General features: G+C 45.8%; 1 protein-coding gene across 6 annotated transcripts in view; it reads right to left on the bottom strand.

Moving 5' to 3' along the window:
- LPP (LIM domain containing preferred translocation partner in lipoma) overlaps nt 1-26,154 on the bottom strand; it is a 684,273-nt gene that overhangs the window by 622,196 nt on the left and 35,923 nt on the right. The window contains exon 1 of one of the 6 annotated variants that reach the window (XM_068546440.1): nt 10,194-10,213. The exons of 4 other annotated variants lie outside the window; for them this stretch is intronic. The gene's annotated coding sequence lies outside the window, so the exon portion shown is untranslated. Of the gene's footprint in view, nt 1-6,312; nt 6,440-10,193; nt 10,214-26,154 lie in introns of those variants that run through there. One more of the 6 variants, XM_068546436.1, reaches the window with a different exon arrangement.

Genomic DNA, 26,154 nt, shown 5'->3' with positions numbered 1-26,154 from the left:
GTGGGGTGACATGTTTAGAATAGGTGCTCCCCCTGAAAGCCACCACATCGATAGAAATAGTATAAAAACTGCCCAATCCTCCTGGTGAAGTATCTAAATCTGGAATTGTCAACAATTTTTCCCCCTGTTGAAAATTGAGCTATATTCCCCAGGCAAAGTCATTACATCTTTTTGTGCCAAATTGTTTTCATCTTTTAAATGACCCAGTAATCCCACTTTGGGCAATATACATAAGGGAATAATCCAAAAGGAAAAAAAGAAGGCAATTTGTTCAGAGATGTTATTCATAGTGCTATTTCTAGCTCCTTATATATCCCTCTATTATAGCACTTATCTCACTGTGCTGTAATTATCCACTCCCATACGCCTCCAAATTATCTTTGAATCCATCCCCGGCACCTAGCACAATGCCTGGCATACAGTAAGAACTCAATAAATGTTTGTTGACTAAATGAATGGGTAATATACAAGAGAAATTTTAAAAGAAATTCAAGTGAGCAAAAACAAAACATTGTTTTTAAGAGATGATGCTAAAAGAGGTGTAAAAAAAAAAAAACAGAAAACAAAACAACACTGGCAACTATAGACTGCAAACTATTTGAAGAGGAGTTTGTGAAGAAGAAGCCTCAGGAGCGAATTTCAGATGATTTCGTCTATAATCTCTGGGCATCTCCAGGCTTAGGCCAAGTGCGGTCTAAGACCGCCATGAGACACCCCGGGAAAAGAGGTCACATGCTAGGTCACTTTGGCCTGGTGGCCAGAGCACGAGGCTCGGTCAGGAATCTTGGATTCCCAAACTGACTCAGCCACTACCTAACATTGACTAATCACCTAACTTCTCTGAGACCAGTTTCTCCATTGAAACTTGGAGTACTTACAGGGGAGTCCAGCCCATTAAAAGGAATTACAGGGAGCAGGGCAAGGGCCAGCAAGTGTGAATTCAAATGTAAATAAAAGAGGAGGGCTGAGGGGTACCCTTGGACCAGGGTCCCCAAGGCAAGGTGGGGCTTTGAAGCCCCAGCTCTTCCAGGCCCCCACTGAGCCTTCTAAATCCATCTGACGGGGTGGTTGAAGGCGCCTCACCACAGAGTTTACCGGAGGCAGGAGTCTCTGCAAGAACAGAGGACACATCAAGGAAAAAACATATGTTAAATATGGCCCATGAAGTCAACATCACTCTGATGTTCTGTATTCTTGGTGGGAAAGAATGCTTTATACAAATACCCAGACAGAGCAAAGGAAGCGGCATGTTCTGCGGGGCTCATCGTGGGGCGTTCCAGCAGCTCTCAGCCAGGATGTCAGAGGCAGGAAGCCACTGCCCTCCGGTCCTTGGCCAGAAGCTCAAGGCTAGAAACCAAAGCGGGGAGCACTCAGACTCCTTAGTCCAAACCAGCTGCAAGTCTGTGCACCCCACTCCACCTCCATCGGGGTCTCTCAGATTGCTGCCCACTTGAGCTTGACATTTCTCTGGAGGAAACTGCACTTGACATCCTACAGAGTTAGACGATCCCACCAAAGCATGTCATGAACCCATCCCCTTCTCTCTGGTTCCACTTCGACTACCCTAATCACTGTGATTACCACCTTTCACCCGGATTATGGCTTGCTTCTACTCTTTGCAATGCATTTCCCCCACAGAAGTCAGAATGATGCTGGTAAACGTAACTCAGATGCTTCCCATTACACCTCAACTCAGCTCCAAGCCCCTTCTCGAGCTCACTGACACCTACCAGCCACTGCCTTGCCCTCATCTCATGCTTCTCCCCAAGCAGTCCACTACCTTCTGGCACACTGGTCTCCTCTGTTCCTCAAACACAAACTCATTCCCACTCCACAGCCCTGGCACTGGCCTTGCCCTCTGCCTACAACGCTCCCTGCCCAACCCCGACTTTCCCATGGCTGGCTACTTGTCATTCAGAGCTCAGCTTAAACATCACTTCCTGGGCTCTTCCGCATTCCCTCACGGGCAGAGCACCCTCTGTGAACCCTCCTAAGCGTTACTTATTATTCTCTGCTGTTTACATGTTCATCTATTATCCGCCTCCTCCACACAACCCTACTAGAATGTAAGTTCCAAGGGACCATTGTTTTGTGTGTCTTTTTCTTCACTCTAAACCCAATACTGGATCAGCGCCCAGAGCAGTACGAGGCACATAATTGGGAATCCAATAAAGACTTAATGAAATTAGATGAATGCATGCCACAGATGGCAGAAGCCTCAAAGGCTGCTTCAAGGCAAGTAGCCCAGCACTGCGGCTAACATCCTGGGCTTCGGAGTCAGACGCGGATCACTGATGCTTGCACTCAGGAGCTGTAGGAGTTCAGGCAAGTTTTCCCACTTCTCTAGGCCTTATTTATCTCAACTAAAAAGGGGACAACAGGACTTCCCTGGTGGCGCAGTGGTTAAGAATCCGCCTGCCAATGCAGGGGACACGGGTTCGAGCCCTGGTCCGGGAAGATCCACATGCCGCGGAGCAACTAAGCCCATGCACCACAACTACTGAGCCTGCGCTCTAGAGCCCGCAAGCCACAACTACTGAGCCCACGTGCCACAACTACTGAAACCTGCACGCCTAGAGCCCGTGCTCCGCAACAAGAGAAGCCACCGCAATGAGAAGCCCGCCCCCCGCAACGAAGAGTAGCCCCCGCTCGCCGCAACTAGAGAAAGCCCACGTGCAGCAACGAAGACCCAATGCAGCCATAAATAAATAAATAAATAAACAAGGAAAAAAGAAAAATAATATTAATTAAGGGTGGGGCAGGGGGGACAACAGCACCTGCCTTGTGGGAGTGTGGGGAGAATTAAAGGAGATAAACCACGTGGAGTGCCTAGAGCAGGGCTCAGCACAGACGAAATGTTTGCTGTCATCAACTGCAGCCCCATCTTCCAGGCGGGAAAACTGAGACTCAGAAAGGTGCATGCGTCTTCGCCCAAGTTAGACACTGAGTTAACAGCAGAGTCAGGTTAGAAAATCTCCTTTTTAGTCCCTGTCCACTGCTCCACAGACCAGTTATTCCTTAGACAATAATAATAACAAAAATACCTGATATCATGTCATTGATTTATATATTCTGCCTTGTTCCAGAAAAAATCTGAAGTACCTGACAAAAGATGCACACTGTTCATGATTTTTTTTTAAAGTAAGAAAATTGGGAAGGGAGATGGAAAAATAAGGTGAAGGAAAGGGACAGAAATATAAGCCATATGCCTCATACCATTTGCTAGAGGTGAGCTTCACATTTGGCTCTGAGCTTCCCAGAGGCCAATATAAACCAGAGGGAAATACCTGTGTACATATGGTCCTTGGGAACACTTGGTTACTGAAATGTCACAGCACTGTGTGAGGAGGTGTCACCACCCAGGTGAGAATCACCCTGGTTTTTCACACTCTTGCCAGCTGAATTCCACCATCTGCTTACTCCTGATCACATGCACTCTACAGCCACACGACCTGGGTTCAAATCCCAGCTCCACTACTGATTGCATGATGTTGGACAACTTACTTATTAACTCCTCAAAGCCTCAGGTTCTTCTGCTATAAAATGGAGGTAAAAAATAGTACCTAAATGGAAAAATAAAATGTGGTGGTATATATACAATTTATTACTATTCAGCCATAAAAAGAAAGGACATTCTGACACATGCTACAACATAGATGAAGCTTGAAGACATTATGCTGAGTGAAATAAGCCAGTCACAAAAGGACAAATACTGTATGATTCCACTTTTATAAGATACCTAGAAAAGTCAAATTCATAGAGGCAGAAGGCAGAATGATGGCTGTCAGGGGCTGCGGGAGGGGAGAATGAGGAGTAAAAGTTTAACGGGTACAGAGTTTCAGTTTTGCAAGATGAAAAGCATTCCGGAGATTGGTTGTCCAATATATGACTGTACTGAACACTACTGAGCTGTACACTTAAAAATGGTTAAGATGATGGGGCTTCCCTGGTGGCGCAGTGGTTAAGAATCCGCCTGCCAATGCAGGGGACACGGGTTCGAGCCCTGGTCTGGGAAGATCCCACATGCCGCGGAGCAACTGGGCCCGTGAGCCACAACTACTGAGCCTGCGCTCTAGAGCCCGCGAGCCACAACTACTGAGCCTGTGTGCCACAACTACTGAAGCCCGCATGCCTAGAGCCCGTGCTCCACAACAAGAGAAGCCACCGCAGTGAGAAGCCCGTGCACCGCAACGAAGAGTAGCCCCCGCTCGCCGCAACCAGAGAAAAGCCCGCGTGCACCAACGAAGACCCAACACAGCCGAAAATAAAATAAATTAAAAAAATTTTTTTTAAATGGTTAAGATGGTAAAAATCATTGTGTATTCTACCAAAATTAAAAATACAATTAAAACAATAGTACCAACTGAATCACTTTGCTGTACAGCAGAAATTAACACAACATTGTAAAACAACTATACTTCAATCAAATAATTTTTAAATAAATAAATAAATATCCCCCCAAATAGTACCTACTCACAGGTAGCTGTAGTGGTGAATCAATGTAGGTCAAGTGCTTAGCCCAGTGCCTGGCACCCAGAAAGCAGTCAATGCATGTTAGTTTTCCTTATGGGCAGTAATAGCATTCCCATTGGTACTACCAACCCTAACCTCTTGGTGCCCCTGGTCAGCATCACAGCGGGAAAACATCCCAAGCCTCCAAGCTTCAAGGTAGGCTCGTCCCACCTGGTGAACAGAGCCTACAATCACGGCCCAGGCACAGCGGGGAGGAGGAGGTGGGGTGCGTGCAGTTTCCTGGGAGGGAAGTCCCTGTCTCCCCCGTGCTTCAGAGCCGCTTAGAGAGCTGCTTCCCCTCCCTTCCTCACCGACCACACAAGCTCAGGTGTCAGAGCACTTTCTCCCCTCTATGGTGATCTGTCACCTAACGCCATGGGCATCAAAGCACTTCTCCAAAACACATCTCCAACATCTTTCCTGCACTAGAGAAAGGGGCCCCCAAGTTGATCAGAAACTGATCTGACTACGAAGAGTTACTCATTAGGGCCGTGTAACATCTGGGGGACTATAGTAGGGTGGTGCCCTCTTGGTCTCTGTCGAATGCTGCTGGCACATCAAAGAAGGCTAAAGACGTCTCTGTGTGTGTGTGTGTGTGTGTGTGTGTGTTTAAAATCTATTCAGAATCAGGGCTCACCTATGAATGGGAATTATACTCCAGAATTCTTGCAGCTTTAAGAATAGTGGGAGAGGCTCAGATGGAAAGCCCTGATCAGTTTCTTTCAAGGCCTGTGCATAATTTCACCTCCCCGGGTAAAGCTGAAATAAAAGCCTCCACTATTCAGTTCCTCCTCTTGGACAAGCTATCATCCTCTTTCAGGAAAGAAAAAGATAACAGGCAGCAAAGCAGATCGGAAGGTAGCAGCTCACATTCAAACAATATTCACATGACCCAAAGAAGAAAAGGGTAAGTAGAAACCAAAGAAGAAAAAAAATAAAAAAGTGAAATTAAAAAACCATCAAATTCAGACCTTTGAGTCCATGTAACGTGACAGAAAGAAGTCTGACCTGGGAGAACTTGGCTCCAGTTCTCAATTTCTCACAAATTAGATCAATAAGTGTGGGCACCTCTGGCATCCTGAGTCCCAATTTCCTCATCTGCAAAATGGGCATCTTCTCTGCCTTTGTCTGAAGGGGCAGCTTCCACATAGTAGAAGGAGGAATGACCCGAGAATAAAAAGATCTGGATTCTAATCCCACCTAACTAGCCATGTACCTGCGAGGCAGGTGAGCTGCACTCCTGGGCCTCCCCTGCCCACCATCATGCTGTAAAATGAAACAGATCAATCAAATCATCCCAACTCCCGCAGTCCATCAGATCTATGCAGTGTCCACACGCCAGGTATTTATTGCAGAGTGGATGCCGTGCAAATGCTATACAGAAACCTTCTGCGTACTCTTAAGTCCAACCATAACTCTGCTTTTCAAGATAAAACTAGCCCTCCCCAAGTGTCCACAAACACCCCTTCTGGGGTGTTGCTCTAGCCCTAGCAATCAGACAGACAACAACACTCCCAAATTACCTTTCTCCCCAAATTAAGTTAGGCCTCACTTAGGTGGGAGGAATACCTCTCTAATTTTTAATATACGAATAGAATTCTTCCTCAGGCATAGCCCGTCTCTAAATCCCACTGTGAGAAGTATTACCCTGGGAAAGCAGCTGTCCACACCCCAAAGGAAAGCAGCTAGTGCTCCCAGCCACATGCCCCATCACCATGCAAGCGAACCAGCCCTCAGGACTCCGAGCCCTGGGTCTGCGGGCAGAAATGTCACTGGCTCTGGCAATAACGATATACTCACACGCCGTCAAGCCCCACAGGCAGCTGGCCTTCCGCTGGCCCTCACTCTCTCTCTCACACACCCTGAGGCCCACCGCAAGGAGGTGGTCCCCAGGCCGGAGGGGAACAGCACTGAAACCTTCTCTCCTCGGCTCCCAGAACAAGGGGCAAAGGAATGGAGGGGGAGGGGCGGGGGGGGAGGGGGCGACTTTGTTTCTGGAAACAAGAATTCAAATCCTGCTTCTCCTAAACCCTGAGTCACCTCCTTCCCTTCCAATAGATCAGTGTGGTGGGTAAACATTTCCATATATGGAGAAGCAGGCTGGAGGATGTCAGAAAAATCACGCTTCTCTCCTCTGGCACTTGAAGAACATGCCCCACTGAAGACAGAATTCCTTACTCAGAGTGAATTATTAACCCCCAAAGAAGTGGAGTCTCAACAGTTCCACAGGCTCTCCTGTTACAGGAAAAAGGCTCCCCTGTCCAGATAAGGAAGTGACTGGTTTGAAAGGCTTTAAGTTCATCTTAGGAATGGGGCCATCTAGAATGCAACTGCATTTACGAAGTCAATTTATTAATGGGGAGGGGGAGTGTTTAGGGGGATGCACCTGAAGAGGTCACCAAGAATCCAGCCCACAGTTCTTTCAGTGGCAGATGAGTACAAAAACAACCCTTGGACCCCAATCCCTGACCCCCGTGGGCCTAGAGTCCTCTTGGGAACTTAGTTTCGCATGAGTTCTTCATAGGACAGACACCAGGCAAGAAGACCCAGAATAAAACCAGACTTCCAGGAGAAAACTGGAGGGGGGGTGGGGGGGGAGGCGGAGGGAGGGTGGACAGAAGCGTGGCATGCCCAATTTAATTTGTAAGATTCATTCCCTTCGTTTGTAAGATTAATTCTCACCCGAAGGTCCTGAAAAGTGTCCAATGACTAAATTGAACCGGTGGAGTCAATCAGGGATGAATCTGGTCTGAAATGACTCCAGACTGAATTAGAGAAGAAAGGAGAGAGATGAAATGGCAGTGTGGGGAAGTCGGGGTCTGCTCAGAGAAGGAATCCATATCTTGGCTTCCTAGTGGTTCTATTCCTTAGCACGATCTTATTCTACTGTTGGCTGTAAAGGCTTTCTGTAGGTCAGATGAACCATTGTTCAGAATCATCGCCCACTTGCTGCTTTTTGGGGCTTCACCATGAGGGTGCTTGTTCTCATCCCAAGGCAACCTTCAAGCAATAAACACCACTGGTCAGGGAGCAAGGGGACCCAAGCCCTAAGCCCAGGTCAGTCACTCCTTACCACTTTGGACAAATCTGTTCTCCTCTCGTAGCTTAAATTCTCTCATCTACAAATTGGGTAGATATCCCAAAATTGTCCAACTATGTGCTCTAAAAGCAGCTTCTGTCCGGCCTATCGAACAGTCCTGACATTTATTTTGATCACTTGCTTTCTATTTTTGCAAGCACGCCACAAGTACCTGAAAAAATGGCCAACACTTCTTATTCATTGCATGTTTCATAAGTAAACACAAATATAAGTGATTACTAAATGAGGTAAGGAAACAGGATCAGAAAACCTTCCACCACGTGCCAGAACCAGAACTCAGCACAGAATTCTTACAACTGCAGTACTCCCAAGAGGTCCCAGAAGTAGGCTTGAAGAGGGTAAGGAGATGGTCCTCATTTGTAACTGACACGAAACCAGCCATCAGACTTAGTGTTTCTGTAGATAGACTGTCATCCTTTCAGGAGCTCAGAGTTCCTTCCAATATTCCAACAGGAGCAGAGGAAAGAGATATTCCATGGAAAATAGCTACCCAGGGATGACCTGGGAACTCTGTAAACCAAGGACCAAGGAGGGAACTACAGAGACAGGAATGAAAACCAGAATGAAAGGTCTAAAGCTACCCTCCATTCTGCTAGTAGCATTTGGAGATCAGTTTCCATATCCACAAAGCAACCCTTCATCCCTTAATGTATGTGTGTCTTTCTTCCTCGTGACCCCTGACAACCACTGGCTCTGGGATCTCAGGGGAAGAAAAGACCATAAAGGCCACTGAGCCCAATGTCTCTCCTATTTATGAACCAAACCCTCCCCCCATGGCATCCCTGAGGTCTCCAGTGAGGTGGAGATCATTATCTCCTGCAGCTGTAAATTCCATCTTTCCAACAGAAAGTTCTTCCTTATATGGAAATAAATATGGCTTCCGGGCCTTCAACCTCTGGCTCCTTATTCTGCTTCTTTGAACCATACAAACAACCTATGTCTGTCTCATGGGTTTGGAACTTTTGTAGGTGAATGTGGCTACAGAAACAAAGCTCTCCAAGATCTCATTCCTCGGTCACCTTGGCTGCCTCCTGCCAACTTGAGGCCCATCCTTTTTGGATTTTTCCAATAAGCATTAGTGCTTAGCAACCCATTCTGCATATGTACTGCTGGCCTTGTGGGTTCACAAGACATACCCTATTAAATCCCAGTCACTGAGAAAAGAGAGAAAACAGACTTTGAGATCAGTTCCTCATCCACCTGGACCCCATCACCCACACCACATTCCCACCCTTTGTGGACGAAGCTCAGGAATGCAGATCCCCTCCCCAGCTCCCCACTCCTGCTCTCCAGCCTGGCTAACCTAAAACTGTCTCCAGGATACAGGACTGTTTCAAGGAACATTAAGAGCGAACTCTGTAAGAAAAGAGCACCTTGCCAACATAAGCGCTCTCAGAATCACAAAGCGGCCTGCAGGCAGGGCAGCAGGGCCAATCTGCTGATCACAAGGCTGGGAGCTCGTGATCCCTGACAACTGCCGGCACCGTTATCCTCAGTGTCCTTTCAAAATGGGGGAAAAAAACGTTCTTTTCTGCCACAGTTCTGATGTGGCACTATTTGAATTCAAGGTATGTGTGATAATGATGCCTCACATTATTGCATTCTTTACAGTTTAGTAAGTGCTTTACCAGACAGTCTCATTTAATCCCTACTGACAACTATCCCTGGAGGATTATACCCACTGTAGTGATAGGAAAAGTGAGGCTCAGGGAGGTTAAGTATATTCCCAAGGTCACACCGATGGTAAGTAATGAAAAGAATGCTGGTTTAAGAGTTAGACTATTTAAGATTCCAGTTCCATTCTGCTGCATATGAAATAAATGACCTCTGGCCAACTGTTTGACTTTTCTAAACCTCAGTTCCTGCAGCTGAAAATTAGAGATGAAAACAGCCCCTCTGCCTACCTCTCAGAGCGGTTATGAGGATCAACTGAGATAAGGCTAGTGAAAGCCCTCTGGAAAATGGGTAGGTGTTACAAAAGTGTAGGGGATTATGGTGATTACTTGTCAATGACTGTGCATTCCAACACAAACACAAAAAGCAGCGAGGTCATTCTCAAGACAAAGACACATTAAGGCTCTGGGAATTCAAGGGAAATGATTAGACGTTCTGCAGGGTTCTGTCTATATGCTACTCATTCGTGCAGCTGAAACTCAGCAGCAACTGTCAGATTTTCAGCCCCACGTCACAAATGTCTCCAGGACTGCTCAAGACAAACTCGCCCTTTTTGGCTACAAGCAAATGCCAGGCCAAAAGGAGGTAATAGAGATGGGCGCTGGGAAGACCCCCTGAGAGTCTCAGTTCTGAAAACGTGACCTGCAATGTTTTCCTTGGAGAACTTGTTAGAAACACAGGCTCCAGTCTCTCTGCAACAAGCCCGTAGGGAAAGAAACGCACGGTACGGAGCTATTTACCAGAGGACACTAAGGAAGCTCCCGAGCATGAATTAATCAAGGGAACAGGATATTTCAAGCTGCAGATTCCAAAAGAAATCTCCAACCCATTAAACCTCTGGCCCAGCTCACAGAAGCTCAGCCTGGCATTCGGGCGGCCCAGGCTGCAGAGAAGCCCGTTTACATACCAGAGGTCCTGCGGCAGGTCACCAGGAGCCAGAAGGCACCCAAGAAGATCTGAGAGCTCAGGTGGGAGCCTGGCTTCCTTCAGGCCTCCCCCAACACACTAGTCATCAGGATTCTCTTCAGTTTCTGCAAAGATCCAAGTCATCCGTGGCATTTATGGAGGGGCCGGATCTTCCCCAGAAATCCATTCCCAAGGCTGATGCACACACAGCTCAATGATGACTGTTTTCTAGTTTGCATTTGATCATCTGCTTCCTTGTGCTTAACGGTGAAGGAAGACCCTACATTATTTTGTTGCATAGATGTGTGATTCCTACCATGAGTGTGTGCCTGCATCCTCAGGGATGCTATAGCAAAGGGCTTTGAGATGCAAATAACTTCAAGGAGCTCACAAGCATGGAAGAGAAAGGCTGACCGTAACACAGGACAAGAGACTTCAGTAGGGTCCCCCTCGATGGGAGAGATGGATTTCCGGGTCAGCTATTAAGAGGGTAGGACAGGAAAAGGGGGAGGTGAAGGAGTAAAGGACATGCCAGGCAAAAGGAAAGATTTGAGCCCAGGCGTTAAGGAGCTATGCCCAGTGAACAGCAAGCTTAGTGGATGTGTAGGGAACTAGTGGGACAGGTGGGCAGGTGAGTGGAGACAAAGAGTAGCTCAGCAAGGTAAACTGAGGCCAAATAATAGCTGGAGGCTAAGGTGACTGGATTCTAGTTCTAAAAACTGTTTTTGAGAAACAATCTTTGATCACACCATTGATCATATTTTAAAAAATAGTCTCTTTGGCTCCTCAATGCTAAATAATAACAATAACAACTATAATTTATTGAGTATTTCATCTGTGCTGAGCACCGAACAAAGCAGGCTGCATACACTGTCCCATTTAACCCCATCAACAACCCTGTGAGCTAGGCAGTCTGGCTCCCATAATACAGATCAGGAAATGAAGGCTTAAAGATAAACTGTGCCAGTCTTAGAGAAAGAAAGTGGGAGAGGCCAGGATTAACTAACTCACAGTGCAAACTCAACCCCTTGCAATTCTAGACCACACTCTCCAATTACTAACCTTCTTCTTTCCTACTGCCCAGACTCTTCCTACCCCATTTCTATGAGATAAAATCATCCTATCACACATAATAATCCTATATAACAAACATAATGATCTCCAAAAATAGTTGACAAAATTCCCTACTTGATTCTGTTTCCCCACAAAGCCCTTGGCGTCAGGAACCTTGTCTGTGGTCTCAGCACTGTACACACAGCGGACAATCAATAATTACATGTTATTCAGTTAGACAACATCTTTGAAGGTTGGACCGTGGAAGTAACACAATACTGGCTGTAATTTCCACTCTCTTCTACATAGAAATGGAACTAATCTCAGCGAGGGTCCCAAGATCCAAAGGGGAGACATAGCCAAGTTGAAAGATACAGGTCAAGAATCATGTGCCTGGAGCAGCCCGAAGGCTCTGCAGCTACTCAGGGGATGCATGACTCTGAACCTACAGCCAGGTGCTCCAAAGGCCCATCAGAAGGAGGTGGACAGGACACCTATTTCCTTGACAAAAGGAAAAAGCTCCGGGACCCTCACAGCTGTGACTGGTGCTATGCCACTTTGCCTTTCAGCCTTAGTACAAAGACAGACTGGGCCAGCACAGTGGTTTTCAAACTTTTTTTCCCTAGCAGTAGAGCTTTTCCATTATGCAAAATGCTTCGTGGATGCTTAGCTTGTAACGAAGATAAAAGCAGAGCTGCTAAGACTGGGTTCCAGAGCCCCCTTCCCTCCTACTCTTCTGACCATTTGTCGCCTCCCTACCTCGCAGCCCAACCCCAAGGCCCCTCTCGGAGTCTCCCAGGCTCAGGGGAGCACAGCTTGAAAACCAGCAGCCTCTGAGAGCTTCATAGTACCTTCCAGCTCTGATTCTAGTAACTTCCAAGGTCTGAGATGTACCTCCTTTTAAGCAGCTCTGCATTTTTACCAGTGAGACAGGCAATATATGGTGTAGCGGGGAAGAAAGAGGTCTCAAAGTAGAAAACTTGGATGATAATCTATTTAAAGACCTGTGTTCTCAGAAGCAAGTTATTTAAATCTTGCTAAGCCTCAGTTTTCTCATCTGTAAATGGGAAATAATATTGTTATCCACCTAATAAGGCGTTTATGAGAATTAACTAATTTCATGCATAAGTTACTTAGCAGAATGCAACAATAAATACTGTGTTATGATCACTCCATCTAGAAGTCCATCTATGTCCACAGATGAAAAAGCAGGTAGCACTGCATCCAGGGCATAGAAGATGCTCAACAAGTGACAGAGGTCCAATTTTTTCCTTCCTTGCTCTCACGGACATTTCAACCTAAACAAACAATATGATGGCAATAAAGAGCTAAAGGGAAGAATACATTTCATGTCCCAAACTCCCTACAGATCATCTTTGAAAATATTACATCTTGTCTCTGGAACCTTTGAAACTCATGGCCATCTCAGGCTTCCAAGGATGTCAACCAAGACAGTCCAGGGTGCAGAAGGTGAGTTTGAGAAAACCAGGTCACTGGCACAGGAGAAAGTGTGAGACTTGGTATCCCAGGATCTGGCTATAAAACTATTATCATTTTTATTATAACCTCAAGTAAAAAGTTGAACCACTGAAAAAAATAACTTAGAATGTGCCCAAAACTTGCGAATCACCTCATCTTGAGGCCCCTGCTCCAACTACAAGACTCCCTGTCTCTCACCTGAGTTTTGCCCCAGGTTCCCTGAACATCCTGAAGGTGCTGCCAGGTTAACCCCCAATTTCATCCCAACTTTCGCAGGTGACCCCTCACCAGTGCTCTGAACTGCACAAAAAATAATGTCCAACTTCCTTCAGGACAGCACTCATGGCCTCCAGGATGGGCCCCAACCCATCTTTCCAGTCACACTTTCCATTATACTGTCATTAAGGGTACCAGGCAAGAGTATACCCCCAGTTCCTCCCAACTCCAAGGTTTGGCCATGCTTCCTCCAGGAATGTGTCTCCAAATCTGAGTGCCAGATCTCTTCACTGTGCAGTGGGGAAGAGGAACCCTTAGGAGTGTTCTGAGATCAGGATGTAGTCAACAGTGTCTTCACTGCCCCATCCTTTCTCTAAAGACGGTCCCACCAACTACTGGTCCATAAACATCCACACCATGGGAAGAAGAAATATCTGTGTATTTCTTTGTTGTCAACAAAGCTTTTCACATGCCGCACCTTTTTAAACGCTTCGTGTAAGATACGACCATGACACCCACTTTATAAATGAGGAACCTGAGGGTCCAGAATATAGTCAGGAGCTGAGCCGGTAGCCAGGCACAGGGCTTTGGCTCCAGAGCCCTTACACACTACACTCTCCCCCAGGAGCTGAGTGCAACTGAAACCCTGCTATAAAAGGTGCCGTTCTCCCGGCCAGCTCACTGTATGGCCCTGGGCACATCACTTTCCTTCTCTAAGCCATAAAATAAGGGCTCTGAGGTCATCCCACACATCTACATACCCCTTTCCCTCTCCCCTTGAAAGATTTCTGAAATAAAACCTTACAAAGGAATTACCGAGGTAACGTCTTGTGTATGTGTTTGGTCAGTTCCATCCCAAGCTTTCCCTCCCAAACTCCCACACCCAACCCGACAGAAGGAAGAGTGACTGACCCGAGTGTCAAAAAGCCACCAGGACTCTACACGACACAGCACAGGGAATGCAGTGTGGCAGGATCACCATAGAGACCAGCAAGCTGCTCCCCAAGAACAACTGCAGTCATGTTCACAGTGCATGAACCTTGTCAGCAGATTGCTGGTTAGATTGGCAATTTATAATAAGCTCAAGATGCACGAGCATTAACGCGGACAGCACAGTATACATCTTACATGCCCCATGGCCTATGGGCTCCACGAGGGAGGGCAATGGAAAAATCCCTCTTTCCTTCAAGATTCTGAAGACATTAGCACGTCTTCTCTCTTTAGCACGAGCAACTACAACTGCTGCCTGACCGCAACACTCCCATCCGGATGTGAAGACAGTATCTGTGGAACAAGCTGCCATGCCCTCTCTGTGCTTTCTCCTAAAGTCCAAATGCTGACTGCCAGGCTCTCCCAGGACCACAGGATCCTAGATCTGGCAAAACTCAAATAGCAACTGGTCCAACTCCTGTAAACAACTTGTCTGGGGGCATTCATTCATTCAAAAAGCATCACTGATGTCTCCTTAATGCACAGCGATAGGATGAGGCTAGGTTTCTGCTCTCAAGAACCCTGTGCCAATATCTTCAGTGGCTTCTCAGTGGCCACGGAATAGTCCGAGCGCTTTATCCAATATCTCAAGTTTCTCAACAACTTGGACTCAATCTTCTATTTCCACCATGAACTCCCTCCCGCTCCCACTCAGCACACATTCTCTGCTTTATTCAGACTGAACTCTTAGCTCTTGGTGCTTTTGCCTGACCTACTACCCTTCCCCAGGCCAAGATCAGTTTATAGATAATCCTACAAGACCTACTGGTAGTTCTCAACTGGAACAAGATCGCTCTTTGAAGAAAGGCAGTCATTTCAGCAGTGTCTCATGCATTACAGGGTACCGAGCACCTCTGGTCCTGACCACTGAATGACAACGGTGGTCTGGCCTCCAGCACTGAGATAACAAAAAACACTCCACCACATTCGCAAATGCCCCTGAAAGTGATGTTACTGCCCCCCCAACGGACAGTCACCGGACCACTGTCACCCTGCATGAAACCTCCCTTGCTTCTCGGTCCAGCCAGAATAGTCTCTTGTCTCTGGATTTGCTCAGCCTGCTACCTAGGACATCGACAGTGACCTTCCTCGTACTATTCTCACTACGTACTTGACATACTCCCTTTCCAGGGAGGGCTCCCAGTGGGAGCGTCCATGACTTATCTCTGCCCCTGGTGCCAAAACTAGCACAGCACCAGGCTCATAGCAAGTGTTTAATAAACATTTATGAACAAATTACATAAACAAGACAACTGTCCAGGGCATGACTCTCAGGAGGAGATTAAACCGAGCTGGAAAATTACAAAACAACCAGTGCTGTCAATACTAAGGAGAACTCATTGCAGGGGCTGAGACTGAGCAAATGGCCTGTTGTTCCGTATATTAAGTATAGTAATGTTATACATTTTATCTAAATAAACAAATATGAAGTAGAACACTCCAGCAGTTATATTACAGTATTATAATTAATTATACATATTAAGTATTTGGGGATAATAGCCCTGGGCATTTTTAAATGACTGTCAGTGGCTGATACATTCTCTCAATTGGCTCCAAGTTCCCTTACACCCTCTGAAGTGCCTTCCTGTGCCACAGAAGCAGACTGCTAAAAACTACATTTCCCACACTCCCCTGAAGCTAATAAACTAGAATCCAGGAATAAGATGCACTTGTGTGAGACTTAGAAGGTGGAAGTGAGGCTAAGGCACCCTGCTGCTCCTTCTTCTGGCAAGCTACACCTTGCAATCATTAAGTCAAAATGCCATTCCGTTTGCTAATCCAATGTCCCGCCGCCAACCATGAGGACATTGAGAAAAACGTCAGAGGTCTCTGTAGGGGCTTCCTAACCCCATCTCCCTTCTCCCCGGATTGCAGCTGTGGAATAAATCCTTAAACTCAATTGCTATAGATGTAGCCTCCTGGCTCCCACTGCTCCAGCCTTTCCAACAATTTTGTTAGCGTCTCTTTCCCCGAATTAATCCCTTTCCACTTAAATTATGCGGAATGTCTTTCCCGCACTTAAGCCTGAAACACACAGGAAGGGGGGAAGAAACAAAACAATAGATCAATTAACTGATCATCCATTCGTCTGTTTCTGATCTGATGGAGACCTCTGTCTATCTATACCTAGACCTTCTCCCTTGCCTGTGTGAAGGGGAGAAAAATATGTCACTTTATTGTAACCAGCCAAACAGACCTAAGGGACATAAGTAGCAGGTGTCATAAACTAGACGATGATCAACAGAAACTCTAATTCTTATACAATGAAGCACGCTTATAGCATAATTACTGACTCTTTCCTGAGAATTCTTTGGCTTGACCTCTTTGTTTTCCAGAACTGCCACTGAATCCTTCAGTACCTCAAAGGCATACCGGCTGCACACCTAGCCCATCTGCTCTGTGCAGCCCCACAGAAAAGGCCTCCAGAAATGTCTGTTCCTGTCCTTGTTTCCTTATTTGTAACATAGGGATAGCAATAGTACCTTCCTCGTAGGCGTGTTTAGAGGATTAGGTGGATCGCTATGAATAAAGCACCTACAAGAGCAACCGGCACACAATGACTGCTTACCACGCGTCACCTAGTGTATAACCTAGCAGCAATCGTAGGACACAGGTCTAAGTCCTGTTTTATTGATACAAATGAGGAAACTGAGACTCAGATTCTATAACTCCCCCAAGGTCAAGACGGCTGGCAAGCAAGGAGTGGAGGCAGGATCCAAATCCAGCTCCTTGGCTCCCACCAAATCCGACGCTCTCTGCACCTCAGCGTCCTGCTTGCTAATATGAACACCTAATGGAAAAAGGTATTAAACAGGAGGAGAAAAACCAGCCCAGACATAACGGGGCTGTACCTTGGGAGCTCTCTGGGCATCACAGGATGATAAGGCCAATGTCATAAGCCCTGCCCTTCAGCACAGTCAGCTCCTGCGGATAAAATTAGCTCAGCTCTGCTCCAGTGCTACCTGGAGCCCTGAGGCAAAACTCACCCCAGGCACAGCTCGACCTCACCTGACCCTCACTCTCAGGAAGGGTCTCTCATGCACCTCATTAGGGCCTGAGATGACTCATTTTGCTCTTTCCGGCTCTGGCTGCTAAGGTCACCTCTCTGCTCTCCAGAAAGGCAGCTCCAAAGGAGAAGTAAAGATAAAAAATCAAGCAACCGTCCTGCATTCCTTTCCTCCAGGGCAGCTCACGAGCAAGGATGGGGTGTCTACCTGCCATGCCAGCTGTGCCCTGGGGGAAGGAGGCTCTGCTCAGTTATACAACCCAGCTCAGGACCAAAGACAGACACTAGCCCAGGTGGACTCCTGAGATTATCCTCCTTATTCTACTCTGGTGATGATGGTACTGACCAGGGGAAGGGCCCAGTCTACATTCTTGTGTGCTGTAGAACACAGCACACTGATGATGACCACCAGGGTCTCCTCTGCATCCTCCCAACCCAATGCCACCAAACTTGAAGGTGGAGCTCAAATGTCACCTCTCCTGGGGACTTCCCTGCTCCCATCCCTACCCAGCTGGAATTTTCATCACAATTTCCACAATGCCTTATCTCTACCCTTTTTTTTTTTTTTGGCATTTATTTGTTCAACAAATATCTCTTGCATACCTATTTTGGACTTGAGGATACAGAAATGAAAGGCATAACCCTTACCTTCAAGGAAAGACAACCAACTGCAATAAACAGCCAAAAATGGGGGAAGTGGAGCTATCAGAGGTCAGAGGTACATGCCAAGCAGAGTTGATATCAGAGCAAAGTCTTGAAAGGAACCTGTGAGCTACCCTGATAAGGTGGGAGAGAAGCGATGTTTTGACAAGGAAACAGTATGTTAAGTCGTGGAGGCTACAGAGAATCCCATGTATATTCTGGAGCACAGGATCTGTCTTGGAGATTAGTGAGATGAGGATGAAAAGAGGCAGGGGCTAAATTCCCAACAGTCTTCTATTTTATGCAAAGGGTTTTGGATTTTACCCAAAAATCACTGAAGGATTTTAAAAACAGAGATTTGGCATGACTGGATTTGCATTTTTTGGAAAATCACTCTGGAAGAACAGAGAATGGACTGGAGGAGGGTGAGAATAAAAAACAAAGAATAAACAACAAAGGCCAGTTGAGCATTACTGAAATCCTGTAGAAGAGAGATGCTGAGGGTGTGAACTGAGGCGGGGCAGCAAAGGCGGAGTGGGTAGGTAGGGTGTAGTTACCTGCAGTGGGTGAGGAAGAGCAGTTACCATGGTTGACTCAACAAGGTCTGAGGATGAATAGATAGAAAGGTGAGGTAAAGGGAAGAAGCATCCAGAATGAGTCCCAGTTTCCAGGCTTGGGTGACTAAGTAGACAGACGTTGCTATCATTCACTAAGGTGACAATGCTAAGAGAAAAAAATAACATTAAGATTTCCAATCGGAGCATCCAAAAGGCACTTACATACACGGCTCTGGGGCTCAGGAGTTCCAAACCCAATATAACCCCCTAGGAGTCATGAGCACAGAGACACAGAAGGAGGCTAAAGACAAAGCTTTGCATGTGAGCAGGGACAAGGGCCAGCAAAGGAACCTTGAGGACAGATGCAGGGAAAGAATGAAAGAAGCAAGAACGGTCAAGAGTGACCATACCACAGAGGCCAGATCAGAGCAGTGCTAACAAGAAATGAACTTGGCCCCATAGACCTGCGTGAGAGCTGCTTCTGTCAGACTGCAATGGGCTAAGAGGCCAAAAGAAGGTGAGGAAGGAGAGAGAAGTGTAAAGACAGAGAAGCAAAGAAGGGGGATGGCATGTTGCTGGAGAAGGTGAAACGAGTACACATCTTACTTCCCCTACTAGGCAGTAGGCTTGGAGAATAGTGCTGCCCAGTAGACGGATCATGTAAGCATCACCTGCAATTTGTTATTTTCCAGCAGCCACCTTTTTTAAAAAGCCAAGAAGGAACAGGAAAAATTAATTTTAATAATATATTTTACTTAACCCAATATACCCATACTCATTTCATAGGTAATGAACATAAAATTTATTAGTAAGATATTTTACCTTTTTTTTTTATACTAAGCCTTTGAAATCTGCTATTTTACACTTACAGCACATCTCAATTTGAACTGGGCCACATTTTAAATCCTCAGCAGTCACATGTCATTCTGATCTTACTTTGACGAGTCAGGACTCAGCATGGAAGCTGGCACATTGCATTTTTTTTAATATGATGAAATGAATGGACAGGTGATGGATGGAAGGATGGATGGATGAACTGTCATTCCACTGAGAAAATTACTGAAGTCTCTGTGGTTCTCTGCCTTTATCAACTACACTTTAAAATTCCAGTCTTGGGTCATATTATGACTGGAGCCTTGGTATAGCTTAATATTAATATAAACAGCACAACTTCTATTCCTTCTAAACTTCCTCTCTTCCTTCAAAATTCAAAAACAGTGGCAGTCTCTAATTTTCTTAGAGCAAAACAACTCTGTCAAACACTGGTCAGAAGATCTACCACTAACATAGATCTCAAGCAGGTCACTTTACCGCTTTGAGCTTCCGTTTTCCCTACCATAAAAAAATAAGCCTAACTCTGCATATCTCATAGACTCATTGAAAACTCAAAATAGTGAAAACACTAAAGTATTACACAGAAGCAAGGTATCACCAAGAAGTTTCCCCATATTATAAATATAAACCATGTGAGCTTATCATATTATAAACTCCAATCGTGCCTACGTGCACACATACAAAACAAATAAAACTCTGTGTGGCTACATTAACACTAGTATTTTAATTTCCAATCCCACTATTCTTCCCGTCTCCTTGCAAAAACCACAGAAGATGTGGTCACCAGCCTTAAGTAGAGACTTGAAAGTGCAAGTCCAGGATGTGAGTAAGCCTGGGAGATGGTACGGTTGAGGGCTCCATGGCCTTTCAACAGATGGGACAAAATGTCCTGTATTGGACTGACCACTTACAGTTTAACAGTGAAAATCTTCTCCACCCCACCCAACTCCCAAGAGCGGAATGGTAATAACTATTTGCTTTCATTCGGCCTTTTGAGCATGAGACACAAATATTGGGGGAGATTAGAAAAGGTGTGAAGCTGAAATGAAGACTTCTTAGGGGCACAATTGCCAAATGGAGAGAAAAAAATTAAGATGATCAGTTTGTTTCTTCTGCTGACCGGGGTCACCATCCACAAACCTGATTTTTTTAAAAAAATTCCTTCAAAACTCTGCAGCTAACTGACCAAGAATGAGGGCCACTCACAGACCCCAGAATGAAGGAGCTCATCTGACCATCCAGCACCTAATTTCAGCAGGGAAGAAACAATATGAAGAAGAGAAAGCGGAGGTCCCTAGTTATAGGGGGAGGAAGAGGGGAAGAGGGGTGGAGGGAGTGGGTCACCCATGGGGTTACGTTATGTGAGTGGCACAGCAAAGCCTTAAACCCTGTTGATCAGAATCCAAATCTTTTGTTGTCTCCCTTTATGTGACCCCTGATCTGTTTAAAAGCCAAATTAAAAATTACCCACTAATTAACCCAGCCAGATAAAACTATTGACACACAGCTTGCAGAGTATAATACCAGGAAAAATTTTAAAATATATAAACTTAGCTGTAAATGCCACTTAATCCAACCTCTGTTCTACTAGCAAAAGACAAATCTTTGTTCCACTTGGTATTTCTCAGACACACATTTTCCACAGCCAGTAAAGTTCTTCTGGCAAACCAGCCATCACAACCAGTCTCCACCCGACCACACAGATGAACGCATCACCTTTCTATGCTGACCACACAGCAGAAGTCAGACTTGTGCCCTCATCTGCACAAGATGAGGTTTTAAAGAAAAACCAGAACACACTAGTACATCCTGGCCATGGAAGGCAGGGTCCATTTATAAAATACTGCTATTGTTGATTAACAAACACTTGTTATGTGCCAGGTAATTTTCTAAGCCTGTTACCGATATTAACTCATATAACCTTCCCAACAAGCCCTATGAAGTACGTACCATTATCATTATTCCCATTTTACAGATAAGAAAACTGAGGCACAGGTAGACACAGAGATAGATAGTGGTGGGGCTGGGAACTGAATCTAGGCCATCTGGCTCAACGCCTGTGTTCTTCCCCTCCACGCTACGCTGCCTCTCAGTTGGTTTTGTTTGTCCTCCTTGTTTTTATTGTTGGGGGAGAGAACACAAACATTAATGGACAGTAAGAAATATGAAGGGCGCACAACCAGCACATTCTCTCCCTAAAGTCAAGTGTCAAGAGAGGCCAAATCTTAATGAGGAACCAAGTTACTGATTTGCTCTGAGAAAGCCCTGTCACAAGACCAGAAATACGCAGTGTCGTGAGATCAGTATACTCCCTGTCACCGTCAGGAGGTGGTCTCAGGAGAGGTGAAGTCAAGTCCGAGTTTCAGGGATGGCAGGAGAGATAGACTGAAGCATCACTCCCGTGATGTCAGGCTGAGAGGACTGGAAGGCAGGACCGAGGCCCTCTCTTCCCCGAGCACTTCCCATGCTTGCAGCAGGGACTCCAATCCCCATTCTGCAGATGAGAACACTGCTGCCCCCAGTTTTGTTCCAAGTTCCAGAGAAGCACCCATTCCTCGCAGACGTCACTACGAGTTCATGGGACACAGTGGTGACACAGTGCGGGGGGGGACCGTTCAGGCTCTGCAGTCAGACAAATCCAAGTTCAGATCCTGTTCCTGCCACTGCATGACACTGTGACAGTTACATGCAGAGTTTTGACTTCTTAACCCATGAAGTGGGGAAGGATAAAAATTCTTACCTCCTAGGGTTACTGGGAGATTAGAGACAATGCTTGCAAACAGCGTAACACCTGGCCCAGGGCAGCTACTACAGTCCTCCCCGCCTTATCTGCAGTTTCAGTTACCCGAGGTCAATGCGGTCCAAAAATATTACATGGAAAATTCCAGAAACGAACAATTCATAGGTTTCAAATTGAGGGCCATTCCTGAAATCTCACGCCATCCTGCTCGGTCGCCCCCAGAGTGAATTATCCCTTCATTCAGCATATCCCGTGCCTCTTAGTCACTTAGTAGCCAGCTTGGTTATCGAATCTACTGTCTCGGTATCAGCGTTTGCGTTCAAGTCATCCTTCTTTTACGTAACAACGGCCCAAAGCGCAAGTGTAGTGATGCTGGCAATAAAAGGTGAAAAGTTCTCCACTTAATAAGGAAAAAAAAAAAATTGTATGCTGAGGTTGCTAAGATCTACATACAGGAAGAACGAATCCATGAAATTGTGAAGAAGGAAAATGAAATCCATGCTAGTTTTGCTGTCGCACCTCAAACTGCAAAAGTTATGGCTACAGTACATGATATGTACTTAGTTAAGATGGAAAAGGCATTAAATTTATACAAGATATTTTGAGAGAGAGACCACATTCACATAACTTTTATTACAGCATATTGTTATAATTGTTCTATTTTATTATTGTTATTGTTAATCTTTTATTGGCCTAATTTATAAATTAAACTTTATCATAGATATGTATGTATAGGAAAAAACGCAGTATATAAAGGGTTCAGCACCATCCACTGTTTCAGGCATTCACCGGGGGTCTTGGAACATATGCCCTGCGGATAAAGAGGAACCACTGCATCTTAAATAAAAATAAAAATTGCCCGACACACCCCCTACCCCTGGATCTTTTCCTTTCCCTCGTGGGAAGGATAAAATAGACGTGGCACTCTTCCTCCTTTCTTCCCTGCTCTTTCAGTGGCACTGCTATGCTCACAGTCACCTGGGCATAAAATCCCTTAAGCCCTTCAACCATTCAGTCACGTCCTCTGCGCTTACATACACTGGTGCTCTTATCCAGGTCCTCCCTTTTTTCCTAGAAAGTTTTTTACCAAACTCCTATTCATATTATAAAACCCAACTCAAGCCTCACTGACCCCAGGCAGCCATTCTGATCATTCCTTCCTCTGTGCTTCGTGTGCACATGAATTATTACACTGATGACACTAGAAGATAATTGAATAACCACATGCAAAGCTGATATTCACAACACACAGAGATGTGGCAATACAGATTGCTAAAATATTTAAATATGTCCTTGCCCAGCTTCTGTTTCGAGGCCCCCAAATGCCCTCACATCACCTCAGTTTTCCCGATCCCTCCTTTAGGACCCCTTGAACCTCCCCGCAATCCAGCAACAAAAAGATTCCCTGTGGCAGAGCTTGTGCCCCTTCAGCACAGGGGATTATACACATATAAATATCACCTCTGTCTGTAGGGACAACTCACCTCTAAACTAAACGTTGATTTACATACTTTTTGGAGCAGGACAGGTATTCCTTACTGGCTAGGGTGCTCCTTGAAGATCAGAAGCACTTGATTCCTCAGCATCCAGAACACGCCCCCCAGGGCAAACTCTTGGCAAATGCCCAAGTGATTCACAATGTCTCGGATGGTTCTCCCTCCTCAGCCAGGACTTGCCACATAGTAGGCTTTCAGTAAGTCCTTGCTGCCCGACCGCCCTGCTGTGTGCAGCTTTGGAGTCAGACCCAGTTTGACTCCCGCCTCCCCCAGCTGCCCAGTCCAGCCCCCTGACCCCAGCTGCTGGCCCTGCAGTCCATCCTTACCCCCCAACGACACAACCGAGAGGCCAGCTCTCTGCTCCACGCCTCCAACGGCCCCCAGTTCTGACAAATCCAATCCAGACTCTCCTGCGACTGCACGGGCGTCCTCATTCTTGACCTCCTTCTAGGAATACAGAGATGACCGAAGGGCACACCATTCCTCAAAGTACACAAAGGGCAGTGAATAAATGTAAGAAGTTACCCTTTAAAAGTTAACCAAAGCTGTTAAAAGCAGCTCCTGATATTTTTATAACGTATTAGGGTTTTAAACACCTTTTACATCAAATTGATTCACTTCCTCCTCCCTCACCATCCAGTGAAGTAGGAAGAACAGGGATTACTTTCTCCAATATGAGTGATGGGAGGTGACTTCACCACGTAACACAGCTGAGTCACATCGGCCACCACTGAATTCTAACCTCAAGAACCTCAATCCAGAGCTGTCGGGTTCCCTTGGGTAAGCGCATCTCCTTAAGGCACAATTTTATGAACTAGGATATGAAAACACAACACACACCTCTGTCGCTCGCTGGGTCCTAAAGCTGCTGTATTCTCCTGCGTAGCACTTTTCACTTTCTGAAAGCATGGATCTGTTTACTTGTCTGTTGTCTGCCTCACTCCCTAGACTGCCAGCAATCCGAGGCCATGGACTTTGCCTGTCTCCTTCATCACTATATCCCAGCACCTAGAACAGAGCAGGGTGCACTTGACTGTGAAAAGGAAAGAGGATTTGGAGTCAGACCCAATACTGACTCCCTCCACCCTCCCTTACCAGCAGCCTAACAGTGGACAACTAAACCTCTCCAAGCCTCAATCTCTTCATCCTTAAAAGCCAAATGATGACACCTACTCCCCAGTGTGCTGGGGAGGGGTGTAAAAAAAAAAATATTTGCCAGTGCTCCACACAAGATAAGCAGTCAATAAATGTCAGTTCCCTTTCTCTACCAGCCACCAGCTGTGCTTCCTTCAATCCCCGCCCACCCCTAAATGTCTCCTTCTCCTATCAATCACCCCCATCTCCTGCAGCCCTAAGGCCACAAATACGCCCTTCTCCACCTCCGCCCTTCTCCACCTCTGAGCGTCAGATCCTTCCTGTGGCCAGTGTCTACGAGAGAGGCCCAGGCTGAGCTCACAGCTGCAAACGACCACATTTTCATGTCTGCCAAGCTCTGACCTACTTCCCAGCCAGACCAAAGCAGGTGATGCTGGTAGTGATTCAGCAAGGCCCTTTTTTTTCCCCCCAAGTCATGTTGAACATAGGTCATAACACAGAATCATGGGCTCACAGAGGTCAGAGCTAAAAATGTCTACAAAGCCCAGCCCATAAAGTGCAACTCTCTTACTTTATAGACGTGGAATCTGTGTCCTAGAGAATGGAAGTGTCTTAGCCAAGAACAAACCCCCCAAGTTCCCCAAAGATCAGTTAACAACAGCAGGGCTCCAGTTATATCCTAAGATACAACCCTGGCTTGCCCACCACGTTCCCTCATCTCAGAAACGATTCCTTGTGTCTCAAAGCTTAAATTCTTGCTGATTCCATTCCAGGCAAATGTATTCTCTCCATTGTTAAATATTCTGCATCTCTGTAGATGATGGAATGTTTCTCTAATTTTCAACCCCATGAACTACAGTTTACACACCTAGAAATAAAATTGCAACTGTTTTAAATTATAAGACATGGTATAAGAAAAGACCAACAGACTACAAGTGAGGGGGTATGGAGTCTAAACTTGGTTCTGCTACTAACCACTTATATGACCTTGAGTGAGTCCTTCTCCCCTCTGGGTCCCCTTTTTCTCATATTAAAATGGGACTGTTGGAGCAGATCCTCTCCAAGCTGTGATATTCTGGATCTGTGTGTCTCATCATCACCTTCAATATAATATTATCACCCACTATCCAAAATAATTAGACTGTAACTCATTAAGCCCAGAATTTTTCCGTAGTGTAACTGGGTATATGTCCTTTAGCATGTGATCAGTGTTGTCAATGAATTGTAAAGCTTTTCAAAAACAAGGGTTGCATTTTCGTGTAATTATGTCACACAGACTTTGTAAATACCATAGAGTAAATACTGCCAAACTGATGAAGTTTTAGAGTAACGCATGCTATAGGGTGAGAATAAAACAATAAGATAGTCTCAACAATACATCAAAATTTAGGCTTCCCGCGACTGTGGATTTCTTCACAGTGGTTCCTTTATTCTAATAATCCTGCCATTCTTCAAATCCCTTCCTTATAAACTTTGTGAAGAAGCAGCTGTAGATCTTGTAGAATATTCCCAATGGGAGTACCTCTGATTTTGGAGATGGATTCTTATTTTTGCAACAGTCACTGAGAGACAATTCCAGTGAATAAGGGAGATAATCCAGTTGCAGGGGATCAGGCTGAATAATACTTGGCCAAGAAAATTATCACATGAAGTTTTTGGGTGATAAGAGCATCATGGGCACAAGTCACAGAGCCACAGCTGACCCCAGAGGACCCACCTAAAGAGGCTGATACGATACTCAGTGGATTTCTAAGCAGTATCAGGTTTGCAATACATCACACTAAATCTTCCTGAAGCTGCCAAGAAGACTCAACGTGCTGATTCAGAGGTGGTACTTCTCTCCTGCTTCCTAC

This window comes from Eschrichtius robustus, chromosome 6, assembly GCF_028021215.1.
Source record: "Eschrichtius robustus isolate mEscRob2 chromosome 6, mEscRob2.pri, whole genome shotgun sequence".
In the NCBI taxonomy this organism is placed as follows: domain Eukaryota; kingdom Metazoa; phylum Chordata; class Mammalia; order Artiodactyla; family Eschrichtiidae; genus Eschrichtius; species Eschrichtius robustus.
Note: the sequence above shows the minus strand (reverse complement) of the source record. Positions and strands in the feature narration are given on the sequence as shown.